At 42.2% G+C, this 24831-nt stretch overlaps 1 protein-coding gene across 2 annotated transcripts in view; it reads left to right on the forward strand.

Annotated features, from left to right (window-relative positions):
- Positions 1-23288: 23288 nt before the first annotated feature.
- Positions 23289-24831, forward strand: part of LOC150090956 (calcitonin gene-related peptide type 1 receptor-like) — a 264585-nt gene continuing 263042 nt past the window's right edge. For both annotated transcript variants that reach the window (XM_090373571.1, XM_090373588.1), the window contains exon 1: positions 23289-23442. The gene's annotated coding sequence lies outside the window, so the exon portion shown is untranslated. The remainder of the gene's footprint in view (positions 23443-24831) is intronic.

Raw genomic sequence — 24831 nt, forward strand, 5'->3', positions numbered from 1 at the left:
CTTGGAATAATTTCCGTAAGAATCCTACCACTAATAACCTCATTGCTTATAAAAGGTTTAAAGCAAAAGCAAGGCAGATTAGACGGAAAGCGAAACGAGACTCGTGGATCGCTTTTGCCTCAACAATCACAAAAGACACCGACACACGCCTCATTTGGAAAAAAATACAGGCACTAAATGGGAAATTCGCTCGTATGCCCTCTCCAATACTTCATTGGAAAGGGAAAGACCTATCTACAGCTGAAGAAGTTGCTAATGCACTTGCTGAATCATTTGCTACAATCTCTGCTTCTGCCTCCTATGGGTCCACATTTCAGAACATAAAAACTAGTGCAGAACGATATAAAATCAACTTTTTCACGAACCGTTCTTTCCCGTACAACCAACCCTTTACATTCATAGAACTTCAAGAATCGTTAAACAGATCTTCAAACAGTGCTGCAGGCCCAGATGGAGTTCATTATGTTATGCTGAAACATTTAATTCAAGAAGATTTGAGTACCATGTTAATCTTTTATAATCGGATATTCTCCGAAAATGCCTATCCTTCCTCCTGGCGTCATTCTTTCATTATTGCTTTACCAAAACCAGGAAAAGATCATTCCTGTGTTGAAAACTATAGGCCAATATCTCTTACGAGCTGCCTGGGTAAAGTTTTCGAAAGAATGGTTCACACTAGGCTTACTTACATCCTGGAGGCACAAAATCTCCTTCCAGATCATCAGTATGGCTTTCGGAAGAATAGATCAACGCTGGACGTGCTTATCAAAGCCGAATCTCATATCCGCAATGCCTTTGTCATGAAACAACATCTTGTCATGGTCAACCTAGATCTTGAAAAGGCATTTGACACTACATGGCGTCATGGGATTATTATGGACCTTTACCACTTGGGGCTTAGGGGCCATTTGCCGAAAATAATTCAAAATTTTCTGCAATTGCGTTCTTTTCAGGTCCGATATAAAAATGTACTCTCTGCATTTCACATTCAGGAAGAAGGAGTCCCGCAGGGATCGATACTTAGTCCAACACTATTTTCAATCCGAGTTAGCAGCATAACACGAGACATCCCAAAAACTGTTGAAACTTACATGTACGCAGATGACCTTACAATTTCTTGTCGATCTCAAAGTATGAACACCATCGAACGGCAGCTCCAACTTGCTATTACCAAAATACAATCGTGGACTTCACGGAATGGCTACAAACTATCAGAAAAGAAATGCACTCTCACCCACTTTTGCAAGAAACGAACTCTCCATCCCGATCCGGAATTACAAATAAACAATATTCCAATCCCGCTTGTAAGTACCATTAAATTCCTTGGAGTGATATTAGATAGCAAGCTGAATTTTCAAGCTCACATCTCTCATTTAAGAAATACATGTCTAAAGCATCTGAATATACTGCGATCAGTCTCGGCTATGTCATGGGGCGCTGATCGGTATACACTATTGCACCTTTATAGAACTTTAATCCGGTCACGGCTAGATTATTGTTGTCCGGTGTATGACTCTGCCAGGAGCACTACTTTACAACGTCTAAATATTGTCCAGCACAGTGCTCTCAGGACTGCGTTGGGCGCTTTTAAGACTTCTCCAATCCAGAGTCTCTATATCGAAGCACACGATCCTCCATTACATCTTCGTAGGAAATCATTATTGCTCCACTATGCTGCTAAGATCCAGAGTCTTCCATCTCACCCCAGTTGGGAGTATCTTTATAATACTCGGTGGGATTTGATATATGACAGCAAGCCAAATGAAAACAGACCTGCTTCACTAAGGATTAAAGAGCTTTCTCAGAGTTGGAATATCAATTTAAGCGATATTTTTCAGAACACAACTGCTCCTGTTCCACCTTGGACATACGTTTCTTCCTCCCACGATACACATTTTTTGGAGTGGGGAAAGAATACTGTACCTTCCTTTAATATCAGGCAGTTGCACTTAGCTCACACTACTCTGAACTCCCATGCCTGTAAAGTCTATACTGACGGATCCAAAACAGCTACTGCGGTTGGTGCAGCTGCAGTTTTTCCTTCTCTAACGGTTACAGCTTCACTACCATTAGTCTGCAGCGTCTTCACAGCCGAATTATATGCCATCAAATTAGCACTCAGTAAAATTATTGAACTTTCCATCTCACCTGTCATAATTTACACTGACTCGCTCAGTGCTGTTTCTGCCATAAGGAAGAATTTTTCATCTTCTCATCCTACCTTGAAACACATTCATTCTCAGCTATTTTCCTGCAGTGTGTCTAATCAATCAATCAGTTTTTGCTGGATCCCTGGCCATTCTGGTATTCCGGGAAATGAAAGTGCGGATCTTGCAGCTAAAAATCCTCATCCAGCTGGCCCAGAACATCTTCAGGTTCCTTACACTGATTATAAGCCTGTTATTCGCAAAGCAAGTTATGGCAATTGGTCACAGATCTGGAAAAGTAACACCAACAATAAACTTTACCAGATAAAGCAAGAACCAAAGCTGTGGCTCTCAGGCTTTCGACAAAACAGACGAGAGGAAGTAGTACTGGCAAGACTCAGAATTGGACACACTCATCATACTCATCTGTTCCTGCTACTGGGAGAAGATCCACCCCAGTGTTCATCCTGTGACAGTCAACTTACTGTTAGGCATTTCCTCTTCGATTGTCCCCTATATTCAACCATACGGTCAAACACTTTTCAGTCAGTCTCTAGGTTGAACCTCTCACATGATTTAACTCATATCCTGGGAAATGAAGCAAACATAAATGAACTTGTAATATTTTTAAAACGTATTGGACTATATAGGAGTATTTAATTTAACACCAACAGTGCTATATTTCGACTAAATAAACTATGAACAGACACAATTTGGCCTCAGTAGCCCTTGTGTCGTTAAGCTAAATAACAACAACAACAACAACAACTGTATTCTTTGACATGGAGAAGGCGTATGACACAACTTGGAGATTTGGCATCTTAAAAGATTTGCATAACCTTGGTCTTAGATGGCATATCCCCGTTTTTATTAAAATCTTTTTAGCCAATCGATCTTTCCAAGTTCGTGTGGGATCCTCACTCTCCCGTTCCTTCAGCCAAGAGGAGGGTGTACGACAAGGATCAGTATTAAGTGTCACGATTTTTGCCATCAAAATAACTTCCTCCAACTGTAAACAGTGCCCTCTATGTTGATGACTTTAGCATATTTTGTCAGTCAAGCAACATGAGGGTTATTGAAAGACAACTGCAAAAAGAGAGCAGGCACTCTGGAAAATGTCACCCTTTTTCATCCAGAAAGGATTAAAAGGGTTGACAGGATCTCCAAAATTTGTCAAAAGGCTACGTTCTGGAGACATTTTAGTTAAGGCTGCAAACCAAAAAAATGCACAGCACCTACTGAAAGCCACATCGTTAGGGGGATTACCCATCATCGTTACACCCCAGAAAACCTTGAATTTCTCACGCGGTGTCATATCAGAGTGGGATCTTCTTCATGTTTCTGAAGAAGAGATCTGCCCTGAACTTAAAGACCAAGGAGTGACGGCTGTCAAAAGAATATCGATGCGGAAGGATGGGAATCTCGTCCCTACCCGAGTTCTCATCGTAACGTTCAACACTCCACGACCTCCAAGTTCCATAAAAGCAGGCTATTTAAACTGCCCAGTGAGGATTTATATCCCGAACCCACTGAGGTGTTTTAAATGCCAAAAGTACTTACTTACGTAACTGCTGAGTTATTCGCAGAGACAGAGCTGGGGATGGACCTGCCCACGGAGGAGTCGCTATTCTTGTGGGTAACCACAACCCCTTTCAAGCTGTGCTTCTTACCACTAACCTAGAAGCTGTAACAGTTCGTCTTACAGTACGGTTCCTTTTAACTCTTTGCTCCATTTATTTGCCACCTGGGAACGACACCGCCCAGGCAGACCTTGATGATCTCATTAAGCAACTGCCACCCCCTTTTCTATTATTAGGGGATTTAAATGGGCATAATCTGCTGCTGTGGGGTAGCTCTGATATCAATAGAATAGGTCGGATTATCGAGCGAATGCCTGAAAACACTGATCTGACCTTCTAAATGTGGGATCTAACACCTTTTTCCACACGTCTACCTGTACATTTACTGTCATTGATCTTTCCATCTGCTCCCCTTCCCTCCTGCCTCTGAGTACATGGGAGGTTGAAGAAAACTTTATGGTGGTGATCACTTCCCCGTGTTATCCACCATTTCAAATGGGAGACAATGTCACCAGTCGAGGACACCACGTTGGAAGATCGATTACGCCGACCGACTGGAATGCCTTTCGTCATCTGGCAACGTTAAATACCACTATAGTAGGCCAGAAGCCAATTAATGAATCAATAAAACATATCACAGAAAGTATAGTCCAGGCAGCAGCAGTTGCAATTTCAAGGACATCGTCCCGCTTTCCACGTTTTCCAAAACCATGGTGGAATGAAGAATGCACAGCAGCCAGGAAAGCTCAAAACAAAGCATGGGTAATATTTCGTCGTTACCCCACCACAGATAATTTAATAGCCTTCAAACGTGGACGTGCCAAACCACGGTACATTAGACGTCAGAGCTAAAAGGAATCTTGGATCAAATTTTCATCTTCCCTTACACGGGCTGCCAATCCCAAAGCCATCTGGGACCTCGACGTGGGCACCTGTACGTGGTGAGGGGACCTCCCAGTGACGCTGCTGGACTTCCAGACTAGCATCACTGGGATCCAACGCCCACAGCCTAGGTTCCGGGCTTACATCAATGGAATCCGGCGTGTTTGCCGTGCGCTGCGACCCGTGGAAATTCGGAAAGGGGGATCCTGGTGGTTGAGGGGCCCAGCTTCAATACACCACTTTGGCCCCTGCTTCGACAAGACGGGTGGTCCTGGAAGGCCCGGCTAGGATCAATCGGCTAGTAGGTTCGCCTGCGAGGGTCAACCGTGTCAATGCCACGCCCCTACCCTCATGGTCCGAGGGACAGGATTCAGGCTGGCGGCGGTGCGGGTATAGTGTCTGGGTAGCCCTGGCGTCCCACTCCCGAGCGCATTTATTGCATGCCGGGTAGTGGGCGTCCCTTTGGGCTCCGTGGTGGGTGGGGAGCCCGGGCACTGAACACTTTAATAAACTCCATGAATCCTGATAAACGTATTCCTTCAGGGGCCCCAACCCGGTCCCTATCTGAAAATAATGACGGAGAGGCAGATAGCATTATTGCTACAAAGAGGCAGAGAACCGAAGTACCATCAGGGCCAGTCCCAAGGTTCCTAATTATGCATTCTACCAATGAGACACCAATTGGTAAAATGTCGCCCTTTTTCATACAAAAAGGGTTAGACGGGTTAGCAGGTTCACCCAAATCAGTTAAGAGGCTTCGTTCTGGAGACCTTTTAATTGAAACTAAAAATGACCGGCAATCTGAACATCTACTCCGAACAACATCAATCGGAGGAATCCCTGTAACAGTGACACCACACAGAACACTCAATTCATCGAGAGGTGTCATTTCGGAGTGGGACCTTCTCGACGTCACCGAGGAGGAAATCTGCTCCGAACTAAAACCACAGGGAGTTACTGCCGTCAAGAGAATCACTGCGCGAAGGGATGGGAAAATTGTTAAAACCAGGAGTGTTATCATGACTTTTAACTCTCCCAAACCTCCTGATGAGATCAAAGCTGTATACATCAACTGTCCAGTACGTCCATACATTCCGAACCCTTTACGGTGTTTTAAATGTCAGAAGTATGGACATTCTCAAATGGCCTGCCGTGGAGTCCTTGCATGCGCTCGATGCGGTGCAAAGGACCACGAAACAACAGCATGTTCAGCCGCAAAACCCACCTGTATTAACTGTGAAGGCGAACACCCGGCCTATTCACGAGCATGCCAGAGGTGGAAAGAAGAAAAAGAAATTCAACGGCTGAAGGCAGAGCTAAATATATCATACCAGGAGGCAAGGAAATCGGTCAAACCCCTGAATATCAACAGACCTACCTACGCCCAGAAGGTAGCAGGGAGATGTTCCGTCGGAACTCAGACGGACATGACCATTCCTCCAAAGGAGTCTTTCACTCCCATCGCGCGGTATTTATTAAGTTCACAAAAACCTGCACAAAAGGACCAGTCAGCTGCCACTCCTATATCGGTACCTCCTAATGCTCCACAAATTACAAAAGTAGATACGAAAGAAAAGAATAAGAAAGGGGAAGTCCCCCCTAGTTCCCAAGAAAAGATGGATGTAGAGCAGAAGGAGGTACCCGATGATTCAGTCTTGGAACTCTTTGCGGAGGAGGAAATGGACACGGGACAGCGTCCATTCTTCCCCAAAAAAGATAAATCCAAGACTGATAAAACTAAGCCCTCAGCACCTCGGAAGCCGCCTGATGGACCCACCAAGCCAAAATAATGGCTAAATTCCTACAATGGAATTGTCGTGGATTCCGGCGAAATATAGATGACATCAAGGCTCTCCTGCAAAAGTACGAGCCAGTTTGCTTTTGCTTGCAGGAGACTTATCTAAAGGCAAATGATGATCCCACCATGCATAACATCACAGTTTTTCGAAAGGATAGAATTGCGGACGGCTCTGTACATGGGGGAGTGGCTATCCTTGTGGGTAACCAGACCCCAGTGCAGCCCTTACTAATTACAACTAGAATAGAGGCTGTTGCAATTCGCCTTACGGTGGGATTTTTATTAACTGTGTGCTCTATCTATTTGCCACCTGGGACTGACATCTCCCAGGCAGACCTTGATGATCTTCTCACGCAGCTGCCTCCCCCTTTCTTACTTCTCGGGGATTTTAATGGACATAACACCCTGGGGTAGTGCTAACGTCAACGGAAGGGGACGAGTCATTGAGCGTATGCTCAATGACAATGACCTTTCCCTTCTAAATACTGGAAAAAACACCTTCTTCCATATGCCTACCCGTACTTTTTCTGCCATTGATCTTTCTATCTGCTCCCCTTCTCTACTCCCTTCACTCACCTGGGAAGTGGAGGAGAATCCATACGGAAGTGATCACTTCCCTGTGATAACCTTGTTACACAGTGGGAGACCATGTCTTCCTTTTAGGTTACCACGGTGGAAGATTGATCAGGCTGACTGGACTGCCTTCCAACAACAGGCAAATTTCGATCTTAGCACAGTCAGTCAAGAGCCGATCAATGACGCAGTACAGTACATCACAGAAATCATCGTCCAAGCAGCTGCTAAAGCTGTCCCAAAAACATCAGCCCGGTTTCCACCATTTCCCAAACCTTGGTGGAATTCACAATGCACAGCAGCAAAAAAGGCTCAAAACAAAGCGTGGGGGATATTTCGCCGATATCCCACCACGAACAACCTTATAGCCTTCAAACGTGCACGAGCCAAAGCACGCTACATCCGTCGTCAGAGTCAAAAGGAATCGTGGATCCGTTTTACATCATCTATTAACCACTCTACCAACTCTAAGGTAGTCTGGGATAAAATCCGGAAAATGAAGGGAAAATATACATCCCACCCTTCTTCAATCCTAGATTATAATGGATGCGCTATTGCAGATCCAACTGCAATAGCCAATGCTCTTGGGGAAACATTCTTTAAGATCTCTGCAACATCCTCGTATTCCCCAGAGTTCCTGGTCCTTAAACACAAACTGGAAAGGCAAGCACTTAATTTTAAGACCAAGGGCCTCTATCCCTACAACGGGGCATTCACTATAGAGGAACTGAACAGAGCGCTCACTCTTTCCAAAGCAAGTGCCGTTGGACCAGATGGCATCCATTATGAAATGATTAAAAATCTTCTACCAACATCTATGGATTGTCTGCTCCTTCTGTATAACAGAATCTTTACTGAAGGGCAGTTTCCGGACTCCTGGCGAAAGGCAATCGTTCTTGCCTTTCCTAAGCCAGGAAAGGATCCAAAAGTCACCACCAATTATCGTCCTATTGCTCTGACTAGCTGTTTGTGCAAAATCCTGGAGAGAATGGTCAATTCTCGTTTAATCTGGTATTTAGAATCAAATGACCTTCTCTCCAACATCCAGTGCGGCTTCCGACGGAACCGGTCCACTTTGGACCATCTTATTAGAATGGAAGCATCCATCCGGGATGCTTTCCTAAAACGGGAACACTTGGTGTCTGTGTTCTTTGACATGGAAAAAGCGTATGACACAACTTGGAGATTTGGCATTTTAAAAGACATACATAGCCTAGGCCTAAGAGGGCATCTGCCTTTTTTTATTCAAAACTTTTTAGCCAATCGATCGTTCCAAGTTCGTGTGGGATCCTCACTCTCTCGCTCCTTTAGCCAAGAGGAGGGAGTACCACAAGGATCAGTATTAAGTGTCACGCTTTTTGCCATAAAAATAAATTCCATCACAGAACAACTTCCTCCGACTGTAAACAGTGCCCTCTATGTTGATGACTTTAGCATTTTTTGCCAGTCGTGCAACATGAGGGTAATTGAAAGACAACTGCAGAAAGCCATTGATAGTCTGAATTGCTGGGCACTTGCAAATGGCTTCAGGTTCTCGCCGGAGAAGACCGTTTGCGTACACTTTTGTCGCAAGCGTAATCTTCATCCTGAACCCGAATTAAGGCTCGGACAAAATGCTATTCCAGTAGCAGCAAACACAAAATTCTTGGGACTCATATTCGATAAAAAACTAACTTTTTTGGATCACATTCGTGAACTCCGCACCAAGTGCACACGTGGACTTAATATTCTCCGCTCGCTCTCCTCTACATCTTGGGGAGCAGACCGATGTACCATTCTTCGGCTTTACCGTGCACTAGTGCGATCCAAACTAGATTATGGGTCCCAGGTATATTCCTCAGCCCGAGACAGTGTCCTGCGGTGGCTGGACCCCGTCCATCATCAGGCTATACGCATCGCTACTGGAGCATTTCGAACATCTCCTGTCCAGAGCTTATACGTCGAAGCAAACGAACCACCGTTATCACTTCGACGTAAGCAGTTGTCTCTAAAGTACGCCTTAAAACTGAAATCCCTGCCAGACCATCCTACGTGGCCATTCGTTTTTGAGCCACGATGGGAAAATTTATACAATACTCGAAAGACTGCCAATCGTCCTTTTGGTATTCGTATCCAAGAGCTACTCAAAGAACTTGATATCAAGGTAGACAAGGTTGCCCGAACATCAAAGCAACCCTTTCCACCCTGGCATGCTCGTGTCCCGGCATGCGACTTGTCGCTTAGAATCTGGGCAAAGTCGGACACTCCATCATGTGTCTACCTGCAGCTTCATTCAGCACACCGAACTGAATATTCCGACTTCGCGCCAGTCTACACAGACGGTTCGAAGTCAGATTCATATGTGGGATCTGCTGCTGTCTTTACAGACAGGACTATATCAGAGCAGATTCCCTCTGAATGCAGCATATTTACTGCAGAGCTGCACGCTGTTGAGTTAGCCTTGGATCACATTAGTGATTGCCAATATCAACGGTTCATTTTATATACCGACTCTCTTAGCATGTTACAGGCTTTAATATCCTTGAGATATAATCCTCATCCAGTTCTGTCTAGCATTCAGCAGAAGATTCACGTTCTCCATGAACGCGAATATGACATCCGCTTCTGCTGGATTCCGAGCCACATTGGGATTAGGGGAAATGATTTGGCTGACGCTGCAGCCAAATCAGCAATTCCCAATAATACTCGCTGCCTGTTAGTCCCCTATACAGACTACAGGCAAATCATACACGAGAAAATACATTCCCAATGGCAGGATTCGTGGAATAGACAGACTGCGAATAAATTATATCAAATAAAGCCCGTAATTGAACCGTGGCAGTCTAGTCTGCGCAGGAATCGCAAGGAGGAAGTTGTTCTAGCTCGTCTCCGCATAGGACACGGTCATCTTACACATTCGTTTTTGCTGAGGGCAGATGACTGTCCTATGTGCGAGAACTGTGGCACCGTTTTATCCATGAGACACATTTTAATTGATTGTCCACATTTTAGAAATATCCGTTTTACCGCTTTTAATTATCTGACTGAGCCATATACACTCAGTCAGATTTTATCCGACAATGGCAATGTGTCTGCAGTTTTTAGGTTTTTAAAATCAATAAATATTTTTAATCGAATATAAAATTTACATTTTCCCTTTATATATTTGTTATACCTTTGGACATAGTGACCTGGTAATTAGGTCACTGAAAGTTTAAATTTTTTTATAACTGACATGGTCTTGGCGCATTATAGCCATAGAAGCTAATGCGCCAAAAAAAACCAAAACCAAACCAAGCCATCTGGGACTTAGTTCGGAAAATGAAGGGCAAATACACCTCACACCCTTCATCGATCCTGTAACATAATGGATGTACAATTGCAGATCTAACTGCAATTGCAAATACTCTCGGGGAGATGTTCGCTATAGTGTCTTCAGAAACATCATACCCCCAGAGTTCCTCGCGATCAAACAAAGGTCAGAAAAACATCATCTGAAGCTGTCCTCTAACAATTGCGAGGAATACAATCAGCCTTTTACACAGTGAGAGCTGAAAGCAGCACTCTCACTATCCAAGGCGAATGCTGTTGGGCCAGACGATATCCATTATGAGATGATTAAACACCTTTCATCGGAATCCATGGATCGTTTGCTCTTGCTCTATAATAGAATCTATATTGAAGAGACATTTCCGGATTCATGGCATATGGCAACCGTCCTTCCCTTTCCGAAACCAGGAAAGGATCCAAAAATACCAAAAAATTACCGTCCTATCGCTCAGACGAGCTGCTTGTGCACGATAGATCCTGGAAAGAATGATCAATTCTCGTCTTTTGTGGTATTTAGAAGCTAACGAACTCCTTTCCAGGATACAGTGTGGCTTCCGAAGGAACAACACTTGACCATTTAATCCACTTGGAAACATCTATACGTGATGCTTTCCTGAGACGTGAACACCATGTGTCCATTTTCTTTGATATGGAAAAAGCGTACGACATGGCTTGGAGATATGGAATTTTAAAAGACATATATAACTTTGGTCTTAGGGGGACACATTGCCCTCTTTATTAAAAACTTCCTTACAGACCGGTCTTTCCAAGTTCGTGTAGGATCCACCCTCTCCCGGCCATTCTGCCAAGAAGAGGGGGTTCCACAAGGATCAGTTTTAAGCGTTACGGCTATCAAAGTTAACTCTATAACTGAACAACTTCCTCCAACCGTAAACAGTGCCCTCTTTGTAGATGACTTTAGCATCTTTTTGCAGTCATGCAATATGAGGGTCATTGAAAGACAATTGCAGCAGGCCATAGACCACGTCAACTCTTGGACAGTGATTAATGGTTTTACGTTCTCGGCACAGAAGATTGTCTGCGTACACTTTTGTCGCAAACGGAACCTTCACCCTGAACCAGAACTTAAACTTGGACAAGACATCATTCCAGTAGCACCAAAGACAAAATTCGTGGAGCTCATTTTCGACAAGAAGTTGACATTTTTACCTTATATTCGTCAACTGCGGACAAAGTGCACGAAAGGGTTGAATCTCCCTTTCCTCCAATTGTATTTTCTCCAATAAATGGGGAGCAGACCGCTCCACTTTACTCAGCCTCTATCGTGCGCTTGTCCGATCTAAACTAGACTATGGATCCCAAGTGAAACATTGGCTAGAAACAGCGTACAGTAGCAATACATCCAGAAGCAATACATCCGTGTTGCTACTGGAGCATTTAGAACATCCCTTGTCCAGAGTTTATACGTTGAAGCAATTGAACCACCACTGTCATTTCGACGAAAGCAATTGTCTTTAAAATATACCTTTAAATTAAAATCCCTGCCAGACAACCCTACGTGGACATCCGTTTTCAAGCCACGATGGGAAAACCTATATAACACTCGTCAGACTGCCAACCGGCCTTTTGGTATCCATGTTCAAGAGCTGCTCAGAGAGCTCGATATCATGGTAGACAATGTTGCCCAGTCACCAAGGCAACCACCTCCACCCTGGCATGCTCGCTTACCATCATGTGACTTCTCCCTTAAAAATTGGGGTAAGTCCATAACTCCATCTTCTGTCTACCACCAACTCTACGCTGCCCACTGGGCCGAATATTCCGACTTCTTGCCTGTGTTCACTGATGGCTCGAAGTCGGAGTTGTCTGTTGGATCTGCTGCTATCTCTCCAGGTCGTTCTATATCTAGAAAGATTCCCCAAGAATGCAGCATATATAGAGCTGAGTTGTATGCTATAGAGTTAGGCTTGGACCACATTAAAACCCATAGATATCAAAGGTATATGGTGTACACTGACTCTCTAAGTACACTGCAGACTTTATCGGGTGTGAGGTATAATCCTCATCCATTTGTGACCCGGATTCAGCATACGCTACACTGAACCCTGGGGAACTCCACTAATAACATTAGTCCACGAAGAGCAGCCTCCATTGATTACCACTCTCTGTTTTTTCCCACTCAACCACCCTTTTTATCCATTGTAGCAACTTACCCCTAATATCATACTGCTCCAAATTGTACAGTGGTCTTCCATGGGCAACAATGTCAAAAGATTTCCTGAAATCCAAGTATATGATATCAAAATTGGTTTTTGCATCCAGTTCCTTTGTAACCACATAATATCGAATCAGATTTGTCAGACAAGACTTTCCGTTAACAAACCCATGCGTGGTCTGAATTATTGCTGCAGTCTTGTCTTGTCTTTGTGTTCTGCGGTACGCTAGAACAAGAATAATAAAACTCCATAGTATTTATGAGAATTATCGAAGACCATACGATCTCGCCCTTCCGTTCCTGGCTGCACTTGCCAAGTCTCTGAGCCCCGGGTGCCAAGCGAATTCGAGGTCAAGCGATATTTTCTGCGATCCATAGAGTGATCTTCAAAAGCGACTAAAGTTATTTTTAAGTTCCCACTTTTCTCTTAGCAATCTTATTTTTCAATCCATTCTATACTTGAAAAGCCACAAGTTAGAACACAGAAAGGAAACCCACCTTTCTTTATTTATCTATATATTTCTAGTTACTAACCAACTAATACTTAAACCGCTTGGCCATCTAGCGGCACTGCTCCTGCCTCCCCGTGGCAGGGCCGGAAACCTTGGCAGATAAATCCTCTTGCCAAGGGCGAAAAGGAGCAAACATGGCAAATACAGACCATGTTGATACAGTAAATGACAACCCAAAGAGACAGAAGACTGATCGGATGGAGCACCTCTGTACATCTTTCTTAATTTTCCATTCGTTAAGTAGTCAGCCTATGAGTGAATTGTCTCCTTTTGTCATCCAAAAACATCTGGAGGGTATTGCAGGATCTCCCAAGACGGTGAAGACACTGCAATCAGAAGACCTTTTAAAAAAACATCGAATCAAAGACATTCTGAAAAGCTTCTACAACTAACAATCTTTGTTGGAACTCCTGTAAAAATATTTCCTCACGTAACCCTAAATTCATCCAAGGTGTCATATCGAGTAGGGATTTATTAAATGTCACCGAGGGAGAAATAACCCAAGAACTGCAGGGACAGAACGTAATTCAAGCGAAAAGAATAATGATTAAAAAAGATATGACACCTACCAGAAATATTATTTCTGGTAGGTGTCAGTTGATTCTAGTCATTAATATCTTTCGATGAGAAAAAAGTTCTTCTCCAGCCTATAGATGATGTGCAGAATACATCACGTCACATCTCCTAAATGTGGCTGAAGACACAATACCACTATCAAATCCTCCTGGTCGTAAGCATTATAATTATTGGTGGAATGAGGAATGCACAAAAGCAAAAAATAAAGCCTGGAATTTGTTTCGGCAGAATCCAACAACAGCAAATCTAATAAATTATAAGAAATCAAAGTCAAAAGCACGTTTCATACAAAGGCAAGCTAAGAAAGAATCCTGGATTCGTTTTGCATCAAGCATTAACAAAAACACTGACACTAAAATAATATGGAATAAAATTAGACAGCTTTCTGGTAAATTTCCTACCATACCTTCTCCAATCCTTTCCTGGAATGGGGGAGATCTATCTAAACCTTTGGTTATTGTAAATGCTTTGGGCAACACTTTTGCCGAAGTCAGCGTATTCAGCTTATATTCCATCATTCCAAAAGATTAAAAACACTGTAGAACAGCGTTCTATTAACTTTCAAACTGTTTTCCTTCTGCCCTATAACAATATTCTGAACTCTTGCATGCCATTGAAACAGCCTACAATGGTGCTGCCGGACCAGATGAGATCTATTATATCATGCTAAAACATCTTAATGACAAAGTTTGGTGCCTCCTCCTGGTCTTTTACAACCGAATTTTTTAGAGAACGTTTATCCCGCCTCTTGGCATCATTCTACTGTTTTGGCATTCCTAAAGCCTGGAAAAGATCCAACCAATCCTCATAGCTATAGACCAATATCCCCCTCAAGCTGCCTCAGAAAAATTCTTGAAAAAGTTGTCCACAGTAGACTCGTCTTTATCATTGAGTCCGAACAGTTAATGAGCCATAGTCAATATGGCTTTCGTAAAAATATGTTATGCTTGGATCTTATGATGAAGGCTGAATTTGCCATTCATAATGCCTTTGTTAAACACGAACATCTAGTATTGGTTTCAATAGATATAGAGAAGGCTTTTAACACCATCTGGCGGCATGGTATACTTAGAGACCTTTACTCTCTTGGTCTGTGGAGCAACCTTCCAATATTTGTGAAAATTTTTCTACATACCAGATCATTTCAAGTTCGATACCAACATGCCCTTTCTACAACTTTTATTCAGGAAGAAGGTGTTTCACAGGGATCAGTACTGAGTGCACTCTTTTTGCTCTTAGAATTGATTCTATGACTAAACAACTTCCAAATACTGTAGACACTTTATGCAGATGAACTTTCAATCCCCTGTCCTTCCCAAGACATGAGATCAATTGAACGACAGCTGCAGATATCACTAAATAAAATACAGCATTGGGCCAGCATCAAAGCTATCGACTTTCGCAGCAGAAAACAGTTGCTATCCATTTTTGTAGACAGCGTAAGTTTCATCCGGCTCCTGAACTTCGAATGTCTAATATCTCTATCGCAGTCACTAATAACATCAGATTTCTAGGATTAGTTGTGGACAACAAGCTAAATTTCTTAGAGCATATTAAAAAAGTACGCACTGCCTGTCTAAAAAAGATAAACATACTTAGAGCACTATCTGCCCTGACATGGGGTGCAGATCGTACCTCTCTACTTCGATTATACAGGGCATTAGTCAGATCCCGTCTTGATTATGGAGCTCCCGTCTATTATTCTGCTAGAAAGAGTGCACTACGCTGGCTTGATCCAGTTCAACACAGTGCATTGAGGATTGCACTTGGTGCATTCAGAACGTCAACAGCACATAGCCTTTACATTGATGCTCATGAGCCCCCACTACCTTTACGTAGGAAATCACTATTGCTAAACTACGCTGTCAAGATTCAAAGTTCTGCCTCGCATCCCATTCAGCCATACCTTTTCAATCCACCTTGTAGAAATCCTCTACAGAAATAAATCTAGCATAGTAAAACCAGCTGGTCTGCGCCTTCTTGAACTGATGCAAATTTGGAATGCTTCCATCCATTCCGTACAACAGGTAGCAACTTGTACACAGGCACCATGGGTTCCACCTCCTATACCGACCTGTGACACTTACCTCTGTCGATGGAGAAAGAATGTGTTGCAAGTTTAAGATGTCAGACAACTTCATGCTGTTCACAATCAAAGATATATTTATTTTCTCCAATATACACAGATGGCTCTAAATCTAATTCAAATGTTGGAGCAGCCGCAATATTTCCGAATAGCACAATTTCAGCGTCTCTTCCATCTGAATTCAGTATCTTCTCAGCCGAACTATATGCAATTAAGTTAGCTTTACAAAATCTCTGTTCTGACTGTTCTTTAAAATCTGTTATTTATACTGATTCCCTCAGCTCAATCTTAGCATTATGTAATTCTTTAGATAGAGTTCATCCTGTTCTTGAGGAAATTAGAAAATTGTTACTACAGATTGAAAAACGCCACCAACTAGTCACCTTCTGTTGGATTCCAGCACATTCTGGTATTTTGGGCAACGAACTTGGCGACAAAGCTGCAAAAAATCCAACCACGTTAGATTTAACGAATATCCCTGTTCCAGCATCAGACTATTCACTAATGATTCATGCTGCAAGCCTACCGGAATGGACAACAATCTGGCACTCTCAAACTAATAATAAACTCTTGCAGTTTAAACAGGATCCCAAACTTTGGCGCTCCAGTGTCCCTACATCAAAACGAGAAGTAGTCCTTTCAAGGGCAAGAATAGGTCATACTCATCTAACCCACATTTACTTACTCACAGGAGACGATCCATCACAGTGTCCACATTGTTATATAAATCTGACTGTTAAACACGTTCTCATTGACTGAGAGGTTGAGTTGCTATTATCTCGCTTTCCCCTCCCTTATAAACTCAGACAACCAGTCAGCTCTAAAAGCAGGATGCTTGAACATCACACCGTGAGTGCCAACCTTATTCCTCTGTTACGAATATCAACAAATGTCAGTTACACTCATAGAAGAATAGCTTTATTTGTTAGATTATAAATTTGTTTTCCAAATTTTAAGGATCCCTTCCTCCAAATCCCTACCCTACATCACCATCAACTTTGAAGCAATTACAACCTAAATAACTTTGCTCTAATAATACATTGAATTTTCGCCCGATTAGGCGAAAGTTAGAAGACTTACGCAGCTGCCCCACTACAGTGACCCTCAGGCGATTTTAGAAAGCCAGAGCTGAAAAAGGGTAGATCGGACAGATAAATAAAAGAGAAGCGTGGATGCACGTTGTCTGCCATTCACAAAACCAAAAAAATCAGGAAATACGAGATATTAGGAAAAATAAATAAAATCGTTTGCGGCCACGACAATCGGCTACTTCTCTGACTTGGAATATGTTCAAGAAAGGTCAACTGATGCCATCGAATCTTCGTCAGTTAAAACTAGGCAAAGATCCGATTAACCCAATTATTATCTTCCCATTGCATTAACCAGTTTCATAAGCAGGATTAAAAAACAATTATAACCACGCGCTTAACCTAGATTCTTACTAATTTCCACTTACTAAACTTCTTCCAGCGTGGGTTCCAAGGAGAAAAATCAGTTCTGGATTTATGGTATGGGAATACTGCGTATTACGAGATCCTTATAACCCGGATCTCAGAGGGTAACGTTCTCAAATTTATTCAGAACGTCTCTAACATCGATCTTTTCAAGTACGAATACACACTCGAATGTCTCTCAATTCTACACAAGAAGGAATAAACGAGGCTCAGTTCTTACGCTGCCGTCTTTGCCATAAAAATAAATTCGAAAAATTGCATAACGAAATATATTCCTCCAACTAGACGCTCTATACAGACAACTTCTACATCTCTTGCCAACATGTATATGACAGAACGACAGTTCCAAGAATCAATAAACGAGGTCATTGCCTGGGCTCAAAGTAAATCTTTGTCTTTCAACTCAAAAAAATAATGGGCGTGTAGTTCTGATGGAAGAAAAGTTTAAACCAAGACTTTAGCTAGCTGAAATGATTTCGGTGGTACCTAGCGTTCGTCCTGTATGTGAAAAATTTAATTTCCTAGAGCACATCAAGCAGTTTCGAACCACCTGGCATAAGGAATTAAGCATCCTGAGGATCTTTATTTCTTGCTCGACAGCTTTTATTATAAAATATACAAACCACATTTTCTTCACTTCTGACAGACATCTGAAAGAGGTGGATTTTTTCGTTGAAGTGTGTGTGTCCTGGTATCGAGGTTCGCTCTTAGTCGTGCGCCCATCTTCTCCTTGTTCACCTGTGATGGCACAGAACCTCTGCGAAACTAGCCTGAATGACTAGTGGTTGGACTCAATCAAACAAGACTTGAGTTTCAAGTCATCTGCCCAATGTGTTATGCACATGTGTAAATTTGGATGTTAGTACTCGTACATTTATATAATTATTTACACTTAATTTTAACAGCACGGCCGTAACCTTTGGCCATTAGACCTCAAGTTGAGGAATAAATGTGTACATATTTATGTTCTCAGTTCAGGTCCTTGTTCCCTGAATAAGGTCTTAATCTCAGGTAAGAAGTAAGCCAGTTCGAAGGTGCCTCCTAGAGGAAGTATAGAGAATATTGTGCCGCTGGTTCGAATAATCCATAAGTTTTTAGAGTGGTCACCATCGTTAGAGCAGGTATAAGTATTTGTAGTCGCAATAATGATACAAGTCTCAGACGGGTTGGCCTTAGTCGATGCGTTTTCAAGGAACAGAAAATTGAGTTCCCATAATCCGTATGTTTGGAGAGTGATCGCCAACACAAGAGTGAAATAAGTAATAATTGTCGCATATGGAGTTAAAATCGCAGACAAGTTGGTCAGAATCTAAGCGAGGTCCAGTGGCAAGTAGTCACAATGAAAATCAACCACTAACCTTCAAGAACAATATTTCGCAGTTCCACATAAGGACTACAAGCCAATCATTAAAACTCCCCGTCTAACCCAATAGCAAGAACTCTGGCAAAGACAAACATGGAATAAATTATATGAAATAAAACCAAAATAAAACCAAGTACCCGTAGAACCACAAATTATCGGTGGAACGAGGACTGTAAGAATATAAAAAAGAAAAAAACCGTGCATGGAATTTATTCCGCAAACATCCTACCACCACTAATCTTATAAATTACAAGAAAATTAGAGCTAAAACCCGTCATATTAGGAAGAAAGCAAAAAGAGACTCTTGGGTTCGATTCGCAACTACAATTAATAAACATACCGATGTAAGGAAAAATAAGACAATTAAATGGAAAATTTCCCCCTTTGTCGTCCCCACTTTTCACCTTGAATGGGCAGGAGCTATCTACCCCTGCAGAGATTGCAAATGCCCTAGGAACGGTATTTTCACAGTTGTCTGACTCTACGGCATAGGAACCATCATTTCAAAAGAAAAAAGCTTTAGCGGAAAAATTCCATCCGAAATTCAGAACTACATCCTCTTTACCATACAATAAACCACTTACTTTGGTAGAACTTCAAGAGGCTTTATCCACCACTAAGAACTGTGCTGCTGGCCCGGATGAAATATATTGCATAATGCTACAACATCTTGACAATATCTTCGCTGCTGACCTTCTACAATCGCATCTTCATGGAGCATTCCTTCCCCAGCTTCTGGCGTCATGCTATTGTACTGGCGATACCCAAACGAGGTAAAGATAACTGTATTCCGAACAATTACAGACCCATTTCTCTCACAAGCTGCTTAAGTAAAACCATAGAAAAAATGATACACCGTCGACTAACGTGGTATCTTGATTCCCAAAATATTATCTCTGACAATCACTTTGGCTTCCGAAAACACCAATCATCTCTTGATCTCATGGTCAAAGCAGAAACAAACATCACGAATGCGTTTATCCAAAATAAGCATCTAGTAATGGTATGTCTCGACAAAGAGACACCACTTTGACACCACTTGGTGGTTTGGTATCCTGAGAGATCTTCATTCCCTGGATCCGAAAGGACACTTACCGTATTTCATTCAGAATTTCCTACAACACAGGACTTTACAAGTTCTCTATCGGCAAGTCTTTTCGCAAACATACATACAAGAAGAAGGAATTCCACAGGACTCTGTACTCAGTGCGACCTTATTTGCAATTAGAATGTCAGATGACAAAAAATATTCCCAAAGCTGTTCATACCTTTATGCCGATGATCTGACTGTCTCTTGCAGCTCGCAAAACATGAGCTTTATCGAAAGGCAACTGCAAACCTCAATTAATAATATTGAGCTATGGATGACACAGAATGGTTACCGACTATCCTTTCAGAAATCAAGAGTCATTCACTTTTGTAATAAACGAAAGATGCATCCAGATCCAGAGGTGCACCTAACAAATCATCCCATCACGGTTGTGAAGAGCATTCGTCTCCTTGGTTTTGAACTATGCAGCCAAAATTCAAAGTCTACCTTCTCACCCCAATAGGCCAATATTTAATGAACTGCAGTTCACAATGTTCTAACAGAAATAAACCTAGAGCAGTCCAACCTACTGGCATCAGATTGCAGGCAATTATCGCAAACGTGGAATATACATCTTGACAAAGTCCTCCAAGATTCAAACAGTGCTGATCCTCCATGATCTTTTATTAAACCATCCTGTGACACCTATTTCCTAAACTGGGGAAAACATTCGCTTGAAAATACCAATATACAGCAACTCCATACCGCTCAGACACAAATTTTACACCGATGGATCAAAGTCTGGTAGTAAAGTCGGTGCTGCAGCTGTCTTTCCCTTTAGCACCATCTCCGTTTCACTTCCCACCGAATGCAGCAGTTACACAGCTGAATTATGTGCCATCAAGCTTGCTTTAGAAAACATTGTCCATCTGGCCATCCCAAAAAGTTGAATATATACTGACTCACATAGTTCACTTTTAGCCTTGCAAAATTCCTCCTCAGCAACGCATCCCTTAATAAAATCTATAAAATCTCAGCTGATACATATCCATGAACACCAGCAAGTAGTCATCTTTTGCTGGATCCCAGGCCACACTGGGATATCAGGGAATGAAAAAGCAGACTATGCAACCTCATTCAATTTTCTCCAAAATCTTCAAGAACCTTTGACACTCCACCAGCTCCTTGGTAATGATGCAAATCTCCCGGAATTGTTCTGCTTTTTAAAACGGATACATCTGTATAATTGTTTCTTCTTACAAACACCGTGTGATCTTCATCCCGTTTATAGGCGCAATATGGCCTAAGTAGCCCTTGCCCCAGAAATAACCGTACCAATACATATTAAAAGCAAATAAGATATCGAGAGAGGAAGTGTACACAAAGGACGTACATAAAGGAGTACACAGATAGATGTTCGCGCATTTTATTTAGAGATTTCCTTTCTCCTTTATGCCCACTAGCCTATCTAAATAAATAAATACATTACGATGAAACCAGCTCTGCCTACAACAGAATTCGGCCCACATCGGAGTTCATCAGTGTGTCGATGACGGGCGAGCGTGTACACATCGTAACATCCTGCTTCTACCCTTCTTTCCATTATGCACACGTTACTTCGTCGACGAGCGTGTTCGTGACGTTGTCAGTGAGAAACACGTCGACTAGACATCCCCCCCACACCCGTCCGCCCGTCGTGAACGCGGGCAACTTGCGTGAGGGACAGACGAGGCTCTTTTTGGCTTTCGGTGATCGCTCGTCGAATAATTCTGAAGAAACGAATTTAGGTCAGACACGTTTATTATAGGTTTCTGGTACGCTCGCTCAGCACGTGATCATTGCCTTTTTTTATAATAAAGAAAGCTTTTTGCTAAGTTTCTTGGAAACAAAAATTACTCGCGCATTACCCTGTTAGCATACCCGCTATCAGTGGCGAAGTATGCATTGTGTGTGACCTCCATTGTCTTCACCTACGAATAAGGTCGTGCTCAAACACGTGAGACATTCTCCTTCCACCTTACTAATATCTTAAAAATCTTGTTCCTGTCGTTTTTCAGAGTTAATCTGGAGACACCGGCCTTCAGATATTTGGAGGAACTCATCAAGATCATCGATTGGTGTACATCGAGTAAAACTTTTGTGTCTTGAGGGACCTTATAGCAAGGGTCGCATTTAATGGGATACAAACTATATTTTGTAGGAATTAAATAATAAACCGACAAGCAGCGTCACGTAGTCTTCCCCATCCCCCACATATTTAGTCAGTCGATAATGCAAAATAATCTTTAAGCTGAGCATAAATTGCAACTGAAGGAAAATTTCAGAAACTCCGATTACTTGTACTTAACGCGAAGATTTTCTTGTCTTTCGATGACACGGAGGGTGGAACGCTGCTTGCTAATCAAATAGCGTGTCGTCGTCTTCATTGGTCGGCTCAAAACACCGATGACAAGAGTGGTAGTTTAAAACCACGCGTATTAAGTTCATTTCCACTGAGCGTGGCAATGAGGAGGAAAACAGTAATCGGCTCAAGGTCATCCGCTAGGCCCACCCTATCGTACTCTCACCATAATGAGCGAGGAGAGGGTGACCTCGAGCCACTTATAACGCCATTAAAATTCTTCAAAACCGAATATCAGTTATACTCCAAATTATGAGTACAGCTCCAGAGGAAGTGGCTTCTGTTGCTTGAATCCGTCCCGAATTTGGCCATTCCCCCAACGCGGTGACAAGGTGTACCCATAACCTGGAGCTCAGCCCCGAACACCTGATCCCTGATTGAATGATAATGCGTTGTTTTTAAGGTTGGACCAGAGTGCCTTGCGTCTGTAATGTGTTCACGAGCTAATTTGCACCGCTTCCCCCAAAAGAATGAGGCCATCAGATGCATTTCACGTAACCTCTACAACATTCCTAAGGCCTCTACTCTTGAAAACTGGTGTCATCTCTCCAAGATATTAACCAGATACAATAATTTTATGCTCAAATTTATTTCAAAAATATTCCACAGAAACATCTTCAGGTTCATTAGAATACCCTCCCTTTTAGCACTCATCCGTTGTAAAAGTTCCCTTTGGGAAACTTTTCAAACCGATCCTTAGATTTTAATTGGATTTCATTTCGATCTAACTTCTAGATTTTTCTTTACGAGCAGAATTTCTGAAGAACTCGCATCAGTCCCCGTATAATTCAACCTATTTAAATACAATCTGCATAAAATTCTAAACAGCCCCGTTTGAAACAATGATTCGAACCCAGATTTGGGTTAAACATCCGCGAAACCCCTACACCGCCACGAAGGATGGTTTAGCAGACGCCTCCATCTGGGTCATCGATATCTCCAATCAATCCACCCTCCCACTACGATGGTGTGATCTGTGGATGACGCGCACCAAACATCTTAAAATTACGGTAATCCTTATTAGAGTCGACTTCGTCTTCCGTATGCAGTTCAAACGTCGGAAACTCTATTTCGTTATAGCCTGATTGATGTCACATCCCCCCATCCTTTCTTTTTCATGTTGCTTGAAGCGAGCTTTGTTTTTTAGCTTTCGCTTCCGTGCGCGTCTCTGCGACCGCTTCTCCGTCGAAAACACCGTCGAAGGTCATTACCACCATTACCAAACTTCTGTTTACTTCGGACAGCCCGAAAAGTGTCTTTCTGCGCGCACCAGATTGAAAGTCACGCTCTTCCTACTCCTTTCTGTACCCCCCTCTACCAACCCCCCCCTCCCGCGTACTTCTTCGGCATCGTCGGTCGGCGCCACGGCACGTTTAATCTCGTAACGACGTGCGAGGCAGTTCCAGTGCACGCGCCTTTCGGAGCACAGTTTCCGTTCCACCTAGCCGGAGCGAGTGTAGTTCGACAATAGCGGGCGGCACCAACGGTTTGATGCGTTCGTGTGATAGATCGTCTGAGGGATGAGCTAACGTGGAAATCTTTTAAAAGAATTTCGGTAAGAAGTTTGAAGTGTCTTTTACTTAAGAATGTTTTTAGAAAGTTTTTTCCCCCCCAATTTGTCTCGAAGTTTTCGTTTTGCCCGAGGAGGAAACCTTCACGTGTTTTATGGAAACTGTTTTGCATGCAAATGACGCAATCGTACTTTTAACCTTGATGGTGCAAGGTTTCCTCTTGTCCGATTACGTAATTTTTGACTCTCTGTGGTAAGTCTCTTGGGCACACTTAAAAAACGCAATTTTTCTCTAAAATTCCTCATAAAAATGCTTTAATGCATATCTAACTGGAGTTCTTCATTCAGTTGGACATAAACGTCACGTTTACTCCTTTGTTAAATTACCATCAGCAATGAGCTGACGTCAGAGTGATTTATTAATATTAACACTCTCAGAAGGCGTTGTTGCAAACATAATCTGAAACTCATCTGAAGCCATATTTCATCCTCTTTGAGAAGTTGCTCAATACCACGGATTTTCATTACTCTGGTTTAAATTGCTTAAACAGAACTCGTGTGATTATCTCGCATAATAGGCATTGGAAGAATCCATTTGATTATACAATTATTCCCCTGTGATACCATAAACTGCAATTTATTTGTAAATACGATCTACCATTGTACCATTCATTACAGACACTGCTGTAATAAAAGCAAATCATTTTCTGGTACTGAACAAGACTTATTGTTAATTATTATAAACACTTCTATTAACAGTGCAACATTAACGATATTTCTGTCAAATTTAAACTGTTTCTAAGTGACGTCACACTCCTCGTTCAACAGGAAACTCAACTCCACGTGTCTGGTGTGTTTCCTCCAGTTTTAAAAGCGATTCTTAATTGCAATCTTTCTTAGTAGGTATGGAAGCAGCCTTCAGTCTTCTCAGGGCGTTCTGATACGATCCTAAAATAAGATTTTCTGTTGGGGTCATGGTAATATCAATCACTTGGCTAAAATACACACAGTTTAAAATAGTTGAAGGTAGATAGGAGAATTCTGTGTTAGTAAGGCGAAAATATCGTTGTCAAAACTGTCTTTTTCTTGGCATGCCTAATCGAGATGAGTATGAAAGGTGGTAAACGTGGAAGTCGATTTTGGATTAGAGGTATTGTCTGTTTAAGATCGCTAGAAACAGTTTATTTATTTATATTGGGAAGTAGCCTGGAAATAAATGTTCTGACGTGCTTCAGTAAACTTTAATTCAAGAATAGGGTTAGTCTGCTGTTAGATACTGGATTGAAAAATGATTTTTTTTTCTTTGTCTTACATGAAGTTTACTTCTGAGTAAAATCACCAAAATGTTTCGAATGGCCTAGAAACATACCTTCAGTATCTAGAAAAAAAAAAAAAAAGCTCAATCTTCGAAGTTTGTTGTATTTGGGGTTTTTT

The sequence above is a fragment of the Mastigoproctus giganteus genome, chromosome 1 (assembly GCF_048544385.1).
Source record: "Mastigoproctus giganteus isolate SK-2022 chromosome 1, ASM4854438v1, whole genome shotgun sequence".
Classification (NCBI taxonomy): domain Eukaryota; kingdom Metazoa; phylum Arthropoda; class Arachnida; order Uropygi; family Thelyphonidae; genus Mastigoproctus; species Mastigoproctus giganteus.